This window comes from Otolemur garnettii, unplaced genomic scaffold, assembly GCF_000181295.1.
Source record: "Otolemur garnettii isolate 467f Iridium unplaced genomic scaffold, OtoGar3 scaffold00020, whole genome shotgun sequence".
In the NCBI taxonomy this organism is placed as follows: Eukaryota; Metazoa; Chordata; class Mammalia; order Primates; family Galagidae; genus Otolemur; species Otolemur garnettii.
Window position 1 is genome coordinate 9,022,705 of NW_003852415.1, and position 22,406 is coordinate 9,045,110.

The window sequence follows — 22,406 nt, forward strand, 5'->3', positions numbered from 1 at the left end:
TTCTTTTCCTGAAATGTTTATTCGCTAATTGGCACAATAGATTCCCACCAGGAGACTTTACCAAGAAATATGTTGACTATTAACTCATCAGGGTGAAGTTGAGGAGTAAAAGAAATAAAATTTGATATAAAAAGAAGTACTTTTATAAAACACTTTAAAAATCTTTAAGCATTCCCAAAACCCTACTTCGTAATTCTATTTGACTATTAATTTGGACTTCTTTAATTTTTCCCCATAGTTAGCACCATATCAAAAAATCAGGTGTTTACTGAACTAGGATCTTTAACTTTGTTATTCCACTACACACAGTTTTGAAGAACAGGGTAAATTCAAATAATGAAATTGGTCTTTAGGTAGCATCACAGACTATATTCTAGAGAGAAAGAAAAGAAAAAGAGACAGAGAAGTGAGTGAGTTTCTCATTAAAGCATAGAAATGAGGATGTGATGCTCAGAATTTGAAGTCAAACATTATGCAAGATTTAAGGGTTGGGAATATGCTAAATTTTATACACTTTGGATCAAGAAAATGAAGACTTGATTTCTCATAAATAAAAATAATCAACATCCCTAACCATTTCATTACTGGCTACTGCGCACATTTTTTTTTTTTTTTAATTTAGCCTCTGGAATACTTGCTTCCATCATCACAGAAATTTTAAAAACTTTAGGAAATCCCAAGATGTGTTTCTAATTCAGAAATCTGTAATCCAATTGCTAAGTTTTTGAGGGCAAAGATTCAGTGTGATCATTTCAGGATCTCTTCTCTGAAAGGATGCTGCATTCTACAAAGCAGGATTACAGCAAATGCCTGTGAAAGTTCAACTTTCAGAGACATACATAAAGCAGATGACTTGATTTTTACCACATCTCTGTTAAGTGGATATTATTCTCATTTAAGAAATGTAAAATCATAGCCAGGCATTTGGTGGATGCCTGTAGTCCTAGCTACTTGGGAGGCTGAGGCAAGATAATTGCTTAAACCTGAGAGTTTGAGGTTGCTATGAGCTGTGATGACATAGCACTCTATCAAGGGTGACATAGTGAGACTCTGTCTAAAAAAAAGAAAGGAAGGAAGGAAGGAAGGAAGGAAGGAAGGAAGGAAGGAAGGAAGGAAGGAAGACAGTCAAAATCACATGCTTGAGAAGTCTAAGTATCTTGTTTGAGATCAGATGTCCTCAACTTGAAAGAGGAGACATGAGCTGGATTCTGTCTCATTCCAAAGTCCATGCTACAAGCACTATGCTTAAATGTCATGTGCTGCAGGGTAGACCAGAAATGGGTCCTGGTTTAACTCGACCTGAGATATGTAGGCATGTTTTCTAAAATTGAGATGTAAGTATTCCTCAAAATTAAGAAACATTGGGTTCAGAACTAGTTAGTAGTTAATTTTTGTAATATATGGGTATATAGCTGGGAAGGGTGAATCTACAGTCCAAGCAGATCAGTGGCTGCCTGTGGATGGGGGAGTGTGGTGTCACCCTTGTGGATCCCAAAGGAGCATGAGGATGTACATGTGAGGGTTATGAGTAGCTCATTATCTCAATAGTAGCTCTTGTTTCACAGGTGTTTGCCTAGGTCAAAATATATCAAAATGATACACTTCTACTACATATAATTTATGGTATGGCAGTTTTGTCTCAGTAAATCTTTTTTATAAAAGACATTACTAAGGAAATGAAAAGATGGGGCATAAACTAAAAGAAAGTATCTGTTAAATATCTGCCTAATAAAGGGTTTCCATTTTCCATCCAGAATAATTTTTCTAAATGTCTCAAAACATTAAAAATGAACTAAATATTGAGACAGATACTTTGAGAAGACACAAGGGTGCCAAATAAATATATAATAGGAAGTTCAATGTCAGTAGTCATTAGGTAAATGGAAATTAATGCTAAAGGTGGATACCCTTATCACTTATACTTAAAAGGTCAAAGAAAGAAACAAAAAGGAAAAAGGAGGGACAGATCTAACAGGACCAAGTGGTAAACAGGAACTTTTATATACTGCAGGTAGGATTGAAAACCAGTAGGGAAAGTCAAAGAACTTGGTATTTTCTTAGAAAGTTAAGCAACTATTTAACATATGGTCTAATAATCCCAGTTCTAAATATATACCCACATAAAATTAAAACCTATGTTCAAACAAAACCTTCCTACAAATGAATATAGTGGTCTTATTCATAATCTCCTCAAACTAGAAACAATCTGTGTTCTTCAATCTGTGAATAGATAACAACTCCTGGACAATCATACACTGAAATATTACACAGCAATAAAAATGGATGAACTCCTGACACATACAATAACGTGGATGAATCTCAAAGTTAATGTACTAAGAGAAAGAAGCTGGAGTCGTGCCTACTGTGTGATACCATGTGTGTGACATTATACAATAGGGAAGACATTAAGGACAGAAAACAGACCAGGAATTGCTAATACTTACAAAAAGATGACCACAAATAGAATAAATTATGCCTTAGTAAAATGTGCACGTGTTCTTATAAAATCTGATGCTTAAGGCTAATGGAAGAGAAGGATGAGTTTTTATTAGTAACTGTATCTTTCCTTGTATTCGTTTATAAAGGCTTCCATAATAAATCACCACAAATTTGGCAACTTAAAACAACAGGTATTTATTCTCGAAGTTCTGGAAGCCAGAAGTCTGAAATCCAGGTAAGTATCAGCTGGCCTTGTGCTTTGTCTGAAGTCTCTCAGGAAGAATCCTCCCTTGGCCCTTCCAGCTTCTGGTGCTGCCAGCTGATTTCTGGCATGTGATAGCATAACGCCAATCTTTGCCACCATCTGCCCATAACCCTTTTCTCTGTGTCTCTATGTAACTTCTTCTCTTATTATGGGGATGCCAATCATAGGATTTATGGCCTAATCCAGAATGGTTTTATCTTTACTATGTCTGTAAGACACTTTATCTTATCAAATAAGGGCACATTCTAAGGTTCTAGGTGAACATGAATTTGAAGAGCGAGAGGGAGGGCGCTGTTTATATGACTCACTATTTAACTTCACTCCTTGTGAAAATTATATAGATTAAATTATATTGGGGATAGTAATTGTATGTAGATATTTCTAGGGATTTTCCTATAAAATTAATTATCTTGAGAAAAATGTGAAAGCTTGAGAATCCTGTATCCTCCCTTCATATAACAAATTTTAAATTGAGTAGGGATATGAGCAAAAGGGGGAGGTTTAGCATCTTCATGCAGCAGCCGGGGTATGTTTGTAAAAAGATTAAAATCTTAGAACCAGAAATTACAAGAATATTCCAAATAATGTTTCTGTTTTTTAGAATGTCAGAGGACCATTTGGTCAGAACTTCTGTGTAGCTTTTGTTGAGAAACTATATTTTCAGTAGTTCTGGATCAAATTACTTTATCTGCTATTCTCCCCAAATCCCATAGGTTCTAGTATTCTAGACAAATACCTACAGAAAAAAATAATTGCAGTTTCACATTCCAGCCCTGAGAATGAAGCAGTTAAGTTTACTTCCTAATAAGAATATAAATATTTCTTTATATTTATTAAGCATATCTTTGTGAATTCATGTTTATTTTGTAAAAATTCAACCCTTATTCTTTACCTGTATCCAATAGCATGAAGCAGAAATGATATATTGACAATTTTAAGCAATCAAAAAGATTATATGCTTTTACTCTTTTTCTCTCTTGTAATCTAGCTCAAATAAATTGAGCTACCATACAATGAGAGAGATATTGTCTATTTACTCCATTGTGCCCATTGAAAGACAATTCCGGATGTGTTAGTGAGGCCACCCAAGTCCAGCAAACACTGGTCAAGCTGTTCCACAGGTATATGAACCTGTATAATCATGATCAGTCAACCTAGGTTCAGATTAGCAGAACTGTCCAGTTTACCCAAGGACATGTGAGCAATAACAAGTGCTGTTTCAAGGTACACATTCTACAATGTGGTACAGTAGGGTTAAGCAATATCTATAAACACCATAACAGCATATTTGATCAGTACTTGTAAGGTCAATGACCATACGCGTCCACATTTTATTTTAGTACAAGAAATATGCAGGGGATTGTTAGTACTTTTTTCAATAAAAGCAAAATTTTCATAATCAGTTCTTTCCTAAACCAGTATTCACAATGATTAAACATTTACTTTGTAACATCTGATTTTGATTGAAGTGAAATACTATAGAGTATGTAGGTTAAACACACAATATTTTTTTAAATTTTCTGCTTTTTGTGTGTATCATCTTGGATTGTTCAAAATATGAATCAAAGTACAGAGTGTTTACTATGGCAATATCCACTTAGAACATTCAGTGAGGCTACCAAAAATTATTTCTTTCAGACTATGGGATAAAAGTATGTGAGAGAACCCATAATCTTGCATTAAATCAGCCATACCTCTGTTTTACTCTTGTCTCTAAAATGTCGGGATAATTCCCTTTCTTTTTCATTCTTCGGTCAAATAGTCTCACTATAGTTGTGTTTGTTTTCAAACAATTTATTTTCACCTTTCAGGTGGTTTCAGCATTATAACCACTAAATTGTTTTTTTGTCTACCTTAAATCTAAAACAGACTATGCCATCCATCTATCTGCCAGAACAAAGTAGAACACAAAATTCGCCAGTGATTTTTGAGGAAAAACATCATTTATTTCACCTTAATGTGGTAATTCAGTTCCTGATAATGATGCTGGAAATTAAACACAAGCCCATCTAGGCCACTGTATAAAATTATTTCCAAAAGAAGATCACCTCAAGCTTTTTATTATTATTAATTTACTAGCAGGGTTTTTGTGGATGGAAAATGAAGATCTATAAAAATGGCAGTTTACTGACAAGGACATATAAAATCATATTTGTATTTTATTATTTATTTGTTTACTTCAGAGATAGGGTCTTCCTCTGTCCCGGGGAGAACACAGTTCACTGCAGCTTTGAACTTCTGGACTGTAGTGATCTTATTACCTCAGTCTCGTAACAAGCCGAGAGTACAGGTGTGCAACACCTCACCTGGCTAATTTTTTTCTTTTTTTTTAAATTTAGAGATAAATTCTCACTATGTTGCTCAGGCTGGTTGGGAACGCTGCTTTCCTCAGCCTCCTGACTCACTGGGATTACAGTGTGAACCACTGCGTCTTGCTTTTAAAATTTTTAATACTGGAAATATAAAGATTTTTGAGAAAACAAGATTGACATTGATATATCAATCAATGTCAATAGTTCAAATCAAAGGTACATATGTTTAAAGTTTAATTAACATGTGGTAATTATGGCTTGACAAATAGACTGACTATTGTATTCCAAAAGTCCATGAATCTCTCTCACCTTTTTGACATTAATTGACCCTTCTGTGGCCCCCAGAGACCAATAGCTGAATAAACTTTGAGGAACGGGCTTATTCTGCACCACACATATTAGTCCTTGATGTATTAATAGACACAATTTGTAAATATTCTGCCTTATTATTATATGTAAAGTGTGGAAAGAATGAAAATCACTTCCTGAGGAAGTGAAGTAATGGAAATAGAGCACAATAATAAACCACAATGCTTCATTTGCAATCGTGATCCCTCTATGATTACATCTATTGTATACTTCAGTTCTCCATAACACTCACGGTAATGCTTTCAAACTCTATTCTTACTTCTTAGGATTATGGTTTACTATTAAAGGACTTGTGTAAATTTTAACACCTTTTCCTAATTTTTCTTATTTTATAAAAAATAAAAAAATCCAAATATAGCCTTGAATCATTATATTGTTTGTCTTTCTGTGACAATTTTCAGTTCTAGAAATTTCAATTCTGTGCCTTCACTCTGAACATGGCTAATTTTAGAGACTAGAAATGAAGATATCATGCAAAATTAGTCTTCAACTAAGAGCAGTTCCATGAAAGATTCACAGAGGTTGATCTCAAGCCAATTTCCTTACACATAGGCTATATAATGCTGACTGTATCTAAGACTTTTTGTGTCAGAGCATAACCATTTGCAACAAGGCTTGCATACCCTAATTATATACCTTGGGGGTACTTCCTGTTAGTAAAAATAGATAAATTATATTTATAATTTAGAATATCCTTGTCAATTTCCCTTTCTTTATCTAAAAGCTACATAGTTATTTCATGTCTCCCAGTTACTACATTTTGTCTCCTGGCTACTATTCTTCTTTTTTTCCTAATTGTGTTCACTGTTATGTTTTCATTAAAATGTGAGGTTATTTTTAAACTTTATGTATTAAATGCTTTTTCTTTAGTGTATTATCTTCCTTTTATTTTTTGGTATTTCTCTCCCTAACTTAAAAGTTCATAAACATTCAAAAAACTAAAATGAAAATCAGAAGTGATAATTTGGATGGTTATCGTGGGGTTGAGTGAATTGTTCTTTTTTACTATGAGTATAAAATTTAGATTGTTTGAGAAAATTATAAGATACATTTAATGCTTAACAATGAAATAACAAAATAATAACAAAACATAATAAAAATAATTCCATACAAAATAGAATATTTTAGAGTGACTGTGGGAAGATACACAAAGTTTGAAATGCAGTTTTTAAATCTTACCCAGTGAACAAGCAAAAAGACAAATGGGGAATTTAGCAAGGTGGTTTAAGATGAGACTTAGAAAAAGAGTATCTTATCCATGTTAGTCTCTACTGAGGAGATATAAGATAGAATGGATGTAATTGTCTAATATTTAGCAGGAAACTGGGAGTCAAGATACAGTTGTTAACATCCCCAGTCAACCACTAGTTCTTTGAACTTAAAAACTTTCATAGAAAGAGATGTTGGGAGATGGATGCTATGGGTCTCCATTGAATAGCATTGCAATGATTGATTGTTTTATGATGTTTGAATATATCATCCAAGGGAAATCAGATGCATAATTTGTGTAAATTCACACATACACAAATTTATCAAGATGCTTCCAACTCCACACTGATATTGATATATGTTCCATATATTTGGTGAGCTATTGACTGCTAGAATTTCTAAAGTAATTTTTTTAGTTGCCTTTTTTAGTAGATAAATATTTGTTATGTTTAAAACATTTGTGAAATATTTTCTACCCATTAAATATTTGCCACTTGAAGGAGGAGCAATTTTTTTCTGTGCTTTGGAATGCATTGGGAATATTTATGAAAAATTTTCCCTAAATTATATATTTATTATCAAAAAGTGGTAATTTATTTTAATGTGATACCTTAGCCTTTTAAATTCTACCTGTTGCTCTTAAAGAAGTTGCAGTACAAACTTAAGGAACATAAAGGACTTGTGTGTCTTTATTGAAAGGTTATATACTATTCATGGAACTCAATTAATATTTTAAAGCCAATTTTAAAAAAAATTATGATAAAAATGATATAAATTATATTAAGTAGTTGGATCAGAATTCTGAAGTTACATGTAATCTCTGTCTGTACTGCAGTTAGTGGTAAGGCATATCACAAATTAGAAAAGTCTTTATCTCAAGTGAGTTACCATTCTTAATTCTTCATATTTTACTTATAAGCTTCAAGCATTTTGCAGAAAGGGAGTTTATAGAACACTCAGGGCAATCAAAGGAAATCATAGTTTGATTTACATCGTGATACATTTAACTTCACATGAGCTGTTAATATTCAGCCTTTCAAATTCTCTCAAATGTAATGTATCAGGTAATTTTTCTTCTTAGTTTTTAATTTTTATTTCATCACAGAAACATTTTGAAATGTTCTGTTCATTGACTTTTTGATGTTGTGTGTATAAGCTTATCCAAAGAGTAACACTACATACTACACAAGAACTAGAGATTTACTTTGGGAGACATAAAAAAAATTATTTAACTGCTGTTTTAAGTGTGTAAACAGAAGAATAGAATTATTTCAATTTGTTAGTAGAATGCACAGCTTTAATTCATGAAGTCAGAGTTGCTGACACTTAATAAGTCATTAAATATACCTAATATATGAGAAAACATAGAATGGATTCAGAGGGGATTTAGAGAGTATGAAGACTCTATCCTTCCTTTCCTTCTTACTCTATCCTTAAAAATATACGGAAATGGATGGATTGGAAATAGAATGGATTCAGAGGGGATTTAGAGAGTATGAAGACTTTCTTTTCCTTCTTCCTCTATCTTTAAATATATACAGAAAACAATACAAAATATTATAATTATGTGTCACTTAAAAATTAAAAGGTATTCTCAGATACCTTCTGAGAAATGCTTTGTTAAGCAATTTGCTCACTGTGTAAACAAACCTATATATTATAGCCTATTGCTCTTATAAACCTGCACAGTGTGACACTGTACATAATACTATAGGTAATTATAATGAATGGTATTTGTGTATCTACATCTATCTAAACATGGGAAACATCTAGTAAAAGTATGGTATAAAAGATAAAAGATACTTTAAAAAGGTTAATAAGATAAAAGATAAAAATATGGTATACTTGTAGAGGAGACATACTATGAATGCAGCTGCAGGACTGGGAGTGGCTCTGGGTGAGTCAGTGAGTGAGTGTTGAGTCGTTGTTCTGTTCCCAGGGATGAAGGAGAGGAAACTGTGAAAAATAAACTTACATTATGTTATTTTCAAGGAAATAACTGACAAGGCTCAGAGAGTGAAAGGCTTCACATGCCAAGAGGTATCAAGGAAGTGCCACCCTGACCTAAAACCTCATGGGGATTTTTATTGAATCTAGGAGGGGAGCAACTTTGCCCATACTCATGATGCACAGCGGTCTTATGTCAGCATCAAAGCCTGTGGAAACTAAGCATAGGGCTGAAGATAAGAGGACTATGTTAAAATTGACCTTAAAGAAGTACATACATTAACAGAGTGAAGAGAAGGTGGGGAGTAAATGTCAACTACTTTCTAATTTAAGCTACTGATTTATTACAACATGCTCAAATAGGCGTTTTCTACTCTGACTTTTCCAACTGTTTCAAGTAGGAAGAGCATTCTGTCCCTTATTGCTGTCTTCAGCTTTAAAGGTTAAAGAAACATTAATAGGGATTGCATTAAAATTATATATTGCTTTGGGTAGTATAGACATTTTAACAATGTTAATTCTTCCCAGCCATGAGCATAGTATGTTTTTCCATTTGTTAACATTTTCAGCTATTTCTTTTATTAGAGTTTCATAGTTCTCTTTATAAAGGTCTTTCACATCCTTTGTTAGGTAAACTCCCAGATATTTCATCTTCTTTGGCACTATTTGTCATACTTTAAAGATCTTGAAAAATAATACTTCGTTTATATGGAATCAGAAAAAACCTCGAATAGCCAAGACATTACTCAGAAATAAAAACAAATCAGGAGGAATCATGCTACCAGACATCAGACTATACTATAAATCCATAGTGATCAAAACAGCATGGTATTGGCACAAAAAAACACAGAGGTAGGTGTATGGAACAGAATAGAGAAGCAAGAGATGAACCCAGCTATTTACCATTATATGATCTTTGACAAGCCAATTAAAAACATTGAGTGGGGAAAAGACTCCCTATTTAACAAATGGTGCTAGATGAACTGGCTGGTGACCTGCAGAAGACTGAAACTGGATCCAGACTTTTCACCACTAAGATTGACTCTCACTGGATTAAAGATTTAAACTTAAGACATGAAACTATAAAAATACTAGAAGTAAGTGTAGGGAAAACACTTGAAGAAATAGGCCTGGGTGAAAATTTTATGAAGAGGACCACCTGGGCAATTGAAGCAACATCAAAAATACACTGCTGGGACCTTATCAAATTAAAAAGCTTCTGCACAGCCAAAAGCACAATAAGTAATGCAAGTAGACAGCCCTCAGAATGAGAGAAGAAATTTGCTGGTTATGTCTCCGACAAGGGTTTAATAACCAGAATCTACAGAGAACTCAAACGTATTAGCAATAAGAGAACAAGTGATCCCCTCTCAGGGTGGGCAAGGGACTTGAAGAGAAACTTCCCTGAAGAAGACAGGTGCATGGCCTACAAACATATGAAGAAATGCTCACCATCCTTAATCATCAGAGAAATGCAAATCAAAACTACTTTGAGATATCATCTAATACTAGTAAGATTAGCACATGTCACAAAATCCCAAAATCACAGATGCTGGTGTGGGTGTGGAGAAAAGAGAACACTTCTACACTGCTGGTGGGATTGCAAACTAATATGTTCCTTTTGGAAAGACATCTGGAGATCACTTAAAGAACTAAAAATAGACCTGCCATTTGATCCTATAATTTGTCTCTTAGGTATATATCCAGAAGACCAAAAATCACACTACAATAAAGATATTTGAATCAGAATGTTCATTGCAGCCCAATTCGTAATTGCTAGATCATAGAAGAAGCACAATAGCCCATCAATCCACGAATGGATCAATAAATTGTGTTATATGTACACCATGGAATACTATGCAGCCATTACGAAAGATGGAGAATTTACCTCCTTCATGTTTACATGGATGGAGTTGGAAAATATTCTTCTTAGCAAAGTATCCCAAGAATTAAGAAAAAGTATCTTATGTACTCATCCCTACTAATGAAACTAATTTATAGCTTTCATATGAGCCATGAAATTTAGCCCAGGAACATGGGGAGAGGAGAGAGGGAGGGGAGGAGAGAGCGGAGGGTGGAGGGAGAGTGATTGGTGGGATCATGCCTATGGTTCATCCTATAAGGGTACATTTGAATTTCTCTAAATGTAGAATATAAATATCTTAACACAATAACTAAGAAAAAGACATGAAGGCTACATTAACCAGTTGGATAAAAGTATTTCAAATTGTATACAGAAACAGCACACTGTACCCCCATGATAGTATTAATTTACACTGTTATGATTTAATAAAATAAAATAAAATAAAGGTTAAGGAAATAGTCATTTGCTTTGTTGTTTTCCTTAACAAATGCTTGACCATTTTTATTTCATTCTAATTCTTCTAGCTTTAATCCACAGTGTTGAATAAATGTGAATGCCCAGAGAATTACTGTACACTCATAGTACACTTTATAAAAACTGCATACTAAGGCTACATTAAATTTATTTTTGGAAATTTCTTCAATAATCAATTAACTTTAGCTTAGGGTATCTTTATAAGTTTTATAATTTTTTAAACATCTTTACTTCTTTGTAATAACACTTAGCGAAAGATGCACAAATACATTGTATAACTGTACAAAAATATTTTTCTTTTTATCCTTATTCTAATAAGCTTTTTTCTATTTAAAATTTGTTTTAATTTTTTTTTCACTTAAAACATTTTTGGTTATGGTGATGCCTGTGGCTGAAAGGACTAGGGCACTGGCCCCATGTACTGGAGGTGGTGGGTTCAAACCTGGCCCTGGCCAAAAACTGCAAACTAGGATACAAACACACATAGTCTTACACAGGACTAGGATCATCAATATCAGTGTCTTTCATTTCTATGTCTTGTCCTTCAGGTAGGTCTTCAGAGGCAGTATCATGTGTGGAGTTGTTATCTTTGATTACTATGCTTTCTACTGGAACACCTACTAGAAGAATTGTCTGAAGCTCTTTACAGTTAACTTTTTTTTCATAAGTAGAAACAGTACATTAAAATAATGATTAAAGGTAGTAATGATTAAGTAAATCAGTAGCATAGTTGTTTTTTATTATTGTCAATTATTCTGTACTATACATAATTGTTATGTACTATAACTGTACACGATTGACAGCCAGTGGGTATTTTTCCTATCACCGTCACCAAAAGCATGTGTCATGTGCTGCACTATGACATTACAATAGCTATACATTACTAGGGCATAAAAATTGTTCAGCTTTACTGTAATCTTTTGACGCTAGTGTCATATGTGGAGTCCATTATTGACAAAAAGTTGTTATACAATACATGGCTGTATACAAAAACACAATTTATCAGTACTGGCTTGTGATAAAAGAATTCTACTATAAGAAATCTCTTCTATAAGAGCTCTGTGGCTAGTTAGCTATAAATTCTTGAATAAGAAATTATGAGAAAATTTCTTCTACAAGAATTTACCTTATTTCTTCAATGAAAATTCGTTTGTCTTGTAAATATTTCTTAAATATATAAGACTTAAAACAGTTTAATATTGAGGGTATGTAAATTCTGTAAAATTGAGATATTCTAGAATATTGTATGGACTTCAAGAAAAATATATATTTTACATATATAGAAAATAATATATGTAATATATTATATGTATTATTCTTATGAGAGCCATTATTACCCAGTGTCCAATATAGTTTTCCTCTTGGGTGAACATTTTTTTCATTTCTCACTTTTCTTCCTGCCTGATTCTATCGATGTGTGACTTAGTGTTTTGACTCTACTATGCTAATTTTCATATGAAAATCTTAAAAAAGCAGAGGCTATCTCACACATTTAAGTCACTAACTATGTGCTGTAGTGGTGGAAAATCAATGTAAAATTTATAATTGAGTCAATTATGCTTTTCTTTCTAAACAATTTCCATTTTTCCTTGATTGATTTGCAAATCATGAGACAAATCCAATCTAATGTAAATAGAGAAGAGGTCAGAATTAGGGGGAAATAATGAATTTTAACTGACTATTCAAAATTGAACACAGATTCTTAATAATATTTAAAAAAAGTTCACCATCAAAAGTCATTGCAAACACCATCAGTTAAGGTCCAAGGATAAATCACTATGTTTTCCAAAAGAGCCATACAAATGCCTTCTATGCCTCCTATCATTGAACTATTCAAGCATAACCTCCAAATACCAAGCTAATAGAATATGTTGGAAGACAACTAAGCTATTCAAGTTACTTTTCCAAGTACAACTGTGATTTAGAGAAAAATTAATCATATCTAGGTGCAATATATTTCATTCTGGTAACAGAAGTCTGTGACAAAGCAGACTGAAGGGAAAATTAGTCTCTCATTTTATCAACAACACTGGTTGTAGGGAGTTGATAAACTCAAACACTTATGTGTATGTCCATGGTATGTCTGTGTCTGTATGTGTGTGCATGTGGTATTTGAATTTTTCCTACAAATCTTTTTAAATAAGTTGAAAATGAACAAACTAGTCTATGCTGATATCTTAAATGTATTCATTTTTTTTGATCAAGAAAAACATAGTGGTATTGTAAGTTAGGTGAGCTTTAATTCCAATTTCAGTGAAATGCAAAATTTAGAAGGACATTAATAATATCCCATATTTTGAAAACTAATCTTTTCTTCAGGGTGAGGAGATGTAATGAATCTGATAATTCTCATCTGAAGATAAAACCTCTCAGTGACTTTAATACCAAAGGCAGTCTTGGGGTAGGAGAAAGAATCAGAACTCATCTTTTCAATTTCTCTTGATTGACACATTGGTCAGTGTCTCTTATGATCCAGTGGACCCACCTTGACAGAAAGCCCAGCTGTATTTCCAGGATCTAAGAAAAGGCTGTTATGTTGCACTTACTAAAGTTAGGAGTAATCTTCCATTTAATATTGTGAGTTAAACAGGAAAGAAACAAGTGTTGGAGGAGGCTGCAGTTTTATTTGTCACCAAGACTGATCTTATTACCTGCTTTTCAATTGTTGGAAGAAAAACTTAAAGATAATTTAAAACTGTAACTGTACATACTTTACCTATAACTTTGACCCTGTAGGGTGAGAAATAGCTGTAATACTGTTTGAAATTATTTTCATATGACAATTGCTTCAAGAATAACAAAGATTCCAGTGTCTCCATTATTTGATATTAATAAATCTGCAGGTTTGCATTTCCACAGAAAACAATTTGAGAGAAAATTTGGTCATATTTAATACTTTAAGTCTAATCAATTAAAAAAAGATTTAAGTTACAGCTGGTAGTTATAGTGATGGATACTGAAGTTTATTTTCTACCAAGGAGTATTTTTTGCTATGCAAATTGAAAAGAGAGCAAAATAATACCACTGCATAATTTTTTATTTCTCTTGAAACAACTGCTGCAATAAATGAAGCTCAAATCATGACTAGCTCTTTGGCTTAAGGTAATTTTTTTTTAGTAGTAATGCTATGTGGATATTATTTTTACTCTTTTTTTATTTCTTCTTTCATTTTCCATTTCAAAGATTGACTTCTTTTCCCCAGTAGTTGTTATCTGAGCTGTGGGGAAGTTATTTGATTTTTTTCTCTTGAAATGGACTTGAAAAATCAACTCAAATGGACTGAGATAAACTAGTCACCTGGATTAAGAGAGGAAGTGGAAAAGAGTAGGAGATTTTTACCCTGAGGTCAACACACTAGGAAAATTTAAAAGAGGACAATTACATTGAGGTTCCCTATACTCTCTCTGCAGAATATCAATCAAATATTTCTTCTCCATAAGCTGTTGCCTATAAATTCGTTACTGCACTCCTAGGTTATTTCTGTAGGATATTTATCCTATTCTGGGTTTTTGAGGGCTCTAGTATACTATGCTCGGTTAAAGTTTTCTGATGACAGTAGCCAACTAATTGGTTGTCTTACTCTGTGGGGCCTATCTTTCACTTTGAAAAAAAATTCACTTTTAAAGAGTGTAGTATTCCAAAAATTTTGTAGACTTGTTGAACAGTTTAATCCACATGCACACAGCTAGATGTCATGGAGCTGAGATTAGAACCTGAGTGATTGGGATTCAGGTGCCATGATGCCTCTCTGTGTGCCAGGGCCATCGTTAAATGTGGGTAAGTGTGCTTAGAGAAGGGAGAAAATAGAAAAAGAATAGGAAACTATAAGTAATGAGACAGTGAAAAGTATATGTTATTACTATACTAAGAGAAAACTAAGGAATACCTAAGCCAAGCTTAGGGTTTGAAGGAGACTGGTAAGAACATGGTGCATTTACAACAAAACCAAAGGATAAGCAGGATTGGCCAAGGGACTAGTTGTGGTAGATGTATTGTTTAGGGATGAAAGAGAAATGAATGAGATCTTCAAAATAGGATAATTTAAGATGAGTTCAATAAAAACATATTTCTAAAGTGTCAGCAGGGTGTAGGGAAACAACAAAGATAATCCTGGGGCTGGTAATAGTGGAATTCTATGTGGCCCCAAGTGTGAAGTTGAAGAGGTGGGGAGTACTTTGTGAAGACTTCCAGAAGAATAAGATCCGTGTCATCAATCTTCTCCCTCTTCTTTCCTGTTACCTGCTGCTGTTCCATTGACCAAGATCAGCTGCACACTAGGGGCAGCAGACCTGTAGACGTCATCTAAACAGAGCATGCTGTGGATGCACTCAGCAGTGAGAAGAGGGACAGGAGCATCCAGCTAGGAATATGGTGAGCTGTTGCAAATAGAAAAGCCAACATGTCTAAGCACTGAAAATTCAAGGACAGAGAAGAGATTTAGTAAGCCTAAATATAGAGTATGCTTGAGGATGAGGTAGAGTGTGAGATTAATGCATTGGGAGATGGTTGGAATGGGGGCCAGTGTATCAGATTTTTTCTTGGATCATTTCCAGACTTTGTAGCCATGCAAAAATATTTAGATTTTATCCAAGAAACAAGTCAGAGGCTTTGAAGAATGTCAGACAAGTTAATTAATATGCTTCTATTTGTATTTTGGAAAATTCACCCTCGTGAATATATAGAGAATCAATATGAGAAAGCAGAATCAGGAAAGGAAGGAGTCCATGTGGTTAGCCAAATTGGTGTATTCAGAAATGTTGGTGTTGTAGATAAAGGGGCCATGAAGATAAAGAGAAACAGACATGTACACTGACATATTGAATTATGAAATTCAAATATATGTGTTCAGCCAAAAGTAAAAGAGTAGGTAGAAGAAGAGAAGAGAGGGAGAGAGGAAGAGAAAGAGAAAGAGCAAGTAAGGGCTTATTATGTAAATAATGGGTAATTTCAACCAGCATTCCAAACAATAATGTATAAGTATCTACGCTCCAAAGTGGGAGTGAAATGATAGATATAAAACTTTTGTTAAGTCAATCTTAGTTTCTCTACTTATCTAAATGAATCATTTGTGGCATATGTAATTTCTACCTTTTGTACTAAACTTACAACTTCACATTTGTGGAAGAGGAGACTTCACAGTATTTAAGAGGTAGGATAAATTTGATTGATGAGTGGATATAAAGGATGGGAAAGGAGAAAGAGCTGAGGCAATGCCTGATTTCTAGATAGACTACCTGAATAATCATGCTGTACTAAAAGCTAAAAGGGAAGATGTAGACAGAGGAAATACTTGGAAAGAAGAAAAGTTCAGATCTGGACAAATGGAATTTGATCTGTCTCCTAGATACCCACACAAAATGACTAGTTTATAGTTAGCTCAATGAGCAAGTTGATAAGAGCTTGGGAAAATACTATTTCAAACTGATACGTATTTGTGTTACATACTATGTTGATACATGTTGTGAGTATACTGTTATTGTAAGGAAAAGTCACATAATATTAAATTTAAAATACTATAAAACAGTTTTTACAACCAGTATGCAGACATTATAATTTTAAGAAAGCAGATTAAGAAATTGTTTCTAAAGACATTTGTGGAGAAAGAAGTTCTAGTAGACCCCTGATAATCAGGACTCCTATCTTCTCCAATGTCTAAAAACATATAAATTCATAAAGCTGGACATATTTTGCTAACTTTTCATTCTACTTAGTTTGCAATGAGAGTCATTTGCTAAGTAACATGGTCCCTGTTGGTGCAATTCTGTGCAAATTAAATAACACCTAAGTTCTATCTGCATTGATCTGAGCGACCAGGGAAACCAACACCAGGAAGCTCTCCATATGGAGAAACAAGGGTGTGGCTCCTCACAATGATCCTCCCAGGCTTTTATTGAAGTCTTAAGCATGAGAAAATGCAACATAGCAGAAAGCTTCAAAAAGAGAGTCAAAGTTGAAAAACAAGGAGTTTATCTTTGACTGTATGATTGAACTCTTAACACATTGTGTTTACTGAACTTCCATCTTGCCTTTTTCTTATGACTCAGTATGACTTAGGGTTGGGACAATATGCTGTGTGTACTCAGCATTGCTTTGAGTACTCAAAGGGCCAGCAGTGATGCTTGGCTTTTTCCCAGATCACTCTGTCCCTAGTGCTTAACACTTTTCACCCTTTGCTCATTTCTACAGATCCCCATGTATATCCTTAGTCTGCAAGTGTAGCTACATAATGTTCAGTTGGGAGGGAAAACAGAAGCATAACATTTGGTGTTTGACTGACCTGAGTTCAAATTCCAGGTTTATTAATTACTAACTAGGTGGCTCTAGGACATTTCCTTAATTCTCCAAGCAGCTCTCAGGCAACCCATTTGCAAAACAACAACTGGGTAATAGTCCTACCTGATTCTTAGGTTTGTGGTAAAAATTAAATGATAGTTTGTAACCCCTTGTTAAACTCAAAAAGAAGTATGATTATGATGACACATTCCAGAAACACATCCTACTGTGGAAAGTAATTATAAAGCAAGTCTATTTTTTGCTCACATGGCTTAAGAGCAGTTGCTATGTCACTGGTATCACTGTTTCTGTAAAGTAGCACTTGTATCCTGAACAATATTGAGATGTTAACCAGATTTTAAGAGCCTTGGCCCTGGGAGGTTCTCAATGTTCATGTCTCCATGTAGTCTGATAAAAAGCCTTGCTCACCTGGGATTGCAAGTGCGTTTGTTCTTTGAACCTTGAAAAGAAGAATACATTGGTTTTCAAATATTCTTTAGCTGTAGCTGGAGAGGCTTAGCTTCTTGACAATGGTCTCTCAGTATTAGCAAATTAGTCCAGGAACATGGAATAACCCCCGTGGACATTGTACGCATATCCAGATATTTAAAATCTTGTGTTAAAACCACAAGTGCCAAGAATCTGCAGTGATTGTGTGCCACATTATGAAGCATGATAAATAAATACATTGAAGTATTTAATGTACATATATATTTAGATACTCAGTATTTTATGTGGCACTGACAATTATACAAAATGGATTATATTTCACAGGCATTGTTATTAAATAATATTCAATTAAGTTACACCTTGGTGAATATCTATTATGCTCCCTGAGAAGATGTAAAGTCGTGTGAATGTTTGATAAACACAAAGTCTAAGTTTTTTTCTTGTCCTGTAATTTCACCATATTGAACATATTTCATCGCAAGAGAAAAAAACATTGCCTAGGTTTCAGAAGGAATGTGATTTATAAAGGTTAAGAATCAGAGGGGTTTTTCATATTTTCTATTGGATTTTGAATTTTAAATATTAACATAAATGAAAGAAAAAAAGGAAAATATTTTCAATTTGAAGGTAGATTCACTCTTCCCATCAGCAAAAAATAAGTAAGACATACCAAATAAGCATAATAGATAAAAGTAAAAGATATCTTAAAATAAATAAATCCACCTGAATAAATACAAATAAAAATATATACAAAGGAAGCACAGTTGGCCCAATGTAGGTTGCCAACCCTAAATTTGTACATTTTAAAAGCACTTCTGCCCAGGGACAGTGGATCATGCCTGTAATATCAGCACTTTGAGAGGCTAAAGTGGGAAGATGAATTAAGGATAGGAGTTCAAAACCAGCCTGGACAACATAGTGGGAATTGTCTCTAAAAATTTTTTTTTTTTAATTGGCCATGTGTGGTGGCACATGCCTGTCATGCTAGCTACTGAGTAGGCTGAGCCAGGAAGATCACTTGAGCCCAGGAGTTCAAGGTTACATGAGCTCTGATTATACCACTACATCCAAATTTGAGCAACAGAGCAAGACCCTGTTTTCTAAGAAAAAGAAAAAAAAAAAGAAATTAAACATACATACAAGGCACTTTGACTTGTTATTCAATAGGATCAAGTGAAAAGCCTTATAAAACTAAGCCCTAAAATCAAAATACATTCAACTTCACTATGAACTGAGATCTGTAGATTATCTATAAAAAGATTTTCTTCTCTTTCTGAATTTTTCCTTCACTAAAAGAAAGTTTTTATACTCACAGAGAGATGATTATTCACCAACCTGTAGGTTCATAAAAATCTATTTTCCTTATCTCTAAATTAGTTATTTGTCCAAATCTATAAATCAGCAGCCAGTGTTTCAACCCCCTCATTAAAAACACAGAAACCCCCTAACTTACAAGAGTCCAACCTAATGATTTTTTTTACTTTAGGATGGTTCAAAAGTGATAAGCATTTGGTAAAAATTACACTTCAAGTATCCTTATAACAATTCTGTTTTCATTTCAGTATAGTATTCAAAAAATTACATAAAATATTGAACATTTTATTATCAAATGATTTTTGTGTTACATGAGTTTTGCCCAAATGTAGGATAATGTGAGTATTCTGTACATATTAAGGAAGGCTGGACTAATCTATAATGTTTGGTATGTTAAGTATATTAATTGTAATTTCAATTTATAATACAGTAGAATCTCTGTAGTTGACCACTTCCCTACATTGCCCACCTCCTTAAGTTGACCTAATTTTCAAAGACCAGACATTCAACACATGTAGATAACAGTACACTAGGCCTCTTATGTTGACCACCATTGTATGCTTACAAGTTTGTTACAGTCCCTTAGGTGGACAATTTACAGGGGTTCCACTGTATTTTGATTTACAATGGCCCTATCAGGACATAACTGTATCATAAGACAAAGAGCATAACAACTGACAAATACGTGTTTGTGTCTATCCATGTGTCACTCAAGAATTTGAGACTTTTGAAAACAAGATGTGTGTCTTATTCTTCTGTAAGTCATAATTTACTAGAATACAATTTCCCAGGATATTATATGGAATAGACTTTGCCATCAGCAAAATGTATTGACTAGACCTAGTATCATCATCCATTTGCCCTATATTTTTTCCTCAAACACTTCATATACTGTAATATGTTCGTATTACAGGAACCTCATATTTTTAGTTCATTTTGTGCTGCTTTAGTTCATTTTGTAACACAGTACTTGACTAAGTAATTTATAAATAACACAGTTATTTTTCCACAGATCTGGAGGATGGGAAGTCCAAGAGCAAGGTACTAGCAGGTTCACTCTCTGTTGAGGGCTACATCTTCTGGAGGGGAGGAATACTGGGTCCTCATATGGCAGAAAAAGGAAGGATAAAAATGGAAAAATTCCCTTCATCAAACCCTTTTATATAGGAATGAATTCCATTCATGAAAGAGGTGACCTCAGTACTACATCACTTCTTAAATGTTCCACCTTCAATGCCATCACTTTGGTCATTAAAGTTCAACACCTGAATTTTGGAGAAGATTCATTCAAACCACAGCATCTTCAAAATACAGTAGAACCTGTGTAAGTTGACTACCCAAGGGACTATAATAAACTGGACAACATATAGTGGTGGTAATAAGGAACTAGGCCTACTATACTGATATGTACATATGGTGCATGTCTAGTCAATGAAAATTGGATCAACTCATAAGGAGGAGTTCAAGGTAGAAAGGTGTCGACTATGGAGGTTGTACTGTATTATGAGATAGTCAATTTCATATTATTATTTTATTATTTTTTTACTTTGTCATACATAAAGAATAAAATGAGGTAAAAAGTAAAAAGTTACCAATAAAACTCCCCAGAAATAATGGATACATATAGTTTATTATCTATCTATCTTCACTTTTTAAATAAGCCTTCAATTAATTACTTCATAATTTTTTAATGTTAGCTTCTGGAGTTAGGTCAAATTGAATGCTTATTCTTCCTTGTTTAAATAAACATACTTTTAGTTGACATATATACTCTCTGCAGGGTGTCATCAGATGTGCTTTATGTATTTATTTTAATATTTTATAACATCTTGCTATTCATAAGGTAGTAGGGGACTCAGTCAACAAAACTCCTGGTTTTAGGTAGTTTAACACCACCATTTCAATAGAATCTTGGCCAATATATCACTTATCTGTGATACTAAGTAATTGATTCATCAACTGCTTTCTTTTCTTTTTAGATATGGAGGCACAGAGGGATGAAAAGTTTGTAATGTAAGCATCAGTACTGTTGTATTTTTTCCCCAATCTTCATCAGGAAATATTGTTAATTTATAAATCATTAATTTATATTTTTCTCAATATTCTTTCTCTTCCTAAAGAATATGTGTTTCCTTCATTTGACCTCCTAGCTAACTTCCTCTTCCTCAAAAGTGTAAAGATTTTATTTAAAGGTTGTTTCATTTTCCTATAAATGTATTATTTTCTCTTTAACCTCTTGATTTAATGACCTTTTGTCTGAGTTCTAATATCTTATAATCACCAAATTTAAAGGCTCTATTATGTTCTTCATGTACTACTTAATTTGCATTTTATACAAATTGTATTATAGAAGTATGAATATATTTAAAATTTATCTCACATAATATATTTTATATTTATCTTTCACTCTCCAAAACTTCAATTCTTACTGGCTTTACATCTAAAAATAACCTAATCTTACCAATGATATAACAAATGTTCAGTTCCAAGAATTTTTTCTCAAATTAACTAATTTTGTTCAAGTCAATTTTGAATTCTCTACCTGTATATGTGTGTGTGGTGGGGGGCAGTGCTTATGGAGGCAGGAAGAGAGAATTACATTTCCTGACTGTAGTTTTGCATGAGGATTAATAGGAAATACACAAGAGCTGTGACACAGTGGGGATATTAGTTCGATGCTCATTACTAAGCTCTTTGTTTTATTAATTTAATTTTCTGAACTTACTTTCACAGCTTTTTCTAACCTCTTTTTCAAAATCCATTGTCAGCATGGTAATATACTACCGATCTCAAAAATATTCATAGTTTAAAAAAATGTTGAAAAGTAATGGCAATATTTAATCTATACACAATTTTGTAAATACAGGAGAATTTCACTGAAGGAGGAAGTATCTCCTTTGTCTTTTGTGATTGTAGTTTTTATTTATTTATTTATTTATTTGAGACAGAGTCTCACTATGTCGCTCTTGGTAGAGTGCTGTGTCATCATAGCTCACAGTAACCTCGAACTCTTGGGCTCAAGCGAGAACCTCAGCCTCCCAAGTAGCTATGTGATTGTAGTTTTTTGTGTCACCACCTTATCTCTCCTTTCCTTAACAATGTAAACATACAGTCATATGTTTTTAATACAGGTTAAAGTCTTCAGCTAGTAGTTCGCTTGTCTAAAGTGGTACTATCCCAATAATATTCCCAAGCCCTAGAAAGTGACCACCGCAATTAAAATATGTGAAACAAATTTAGAAATGTCTCTTTTACCCTAAGGTGAATTCCAACCTTGATGATAAATGGAGCCTCTACTTTACTGTATAAGTTGATGGTTTTCATATATAGTATTAACATAAGTGAACTGTGTCTTCTTAATGTGAATGAGGTCCTACTGTAAGTATTCTTATGCGAAAAGTAGCATATAAGCAATATAAAAGTGATCCAAAGTGTAGAGAAGCAGTAAGAAGGAAATGTAGTCCATGCAGGAATTTTTATGTAGTGAAGT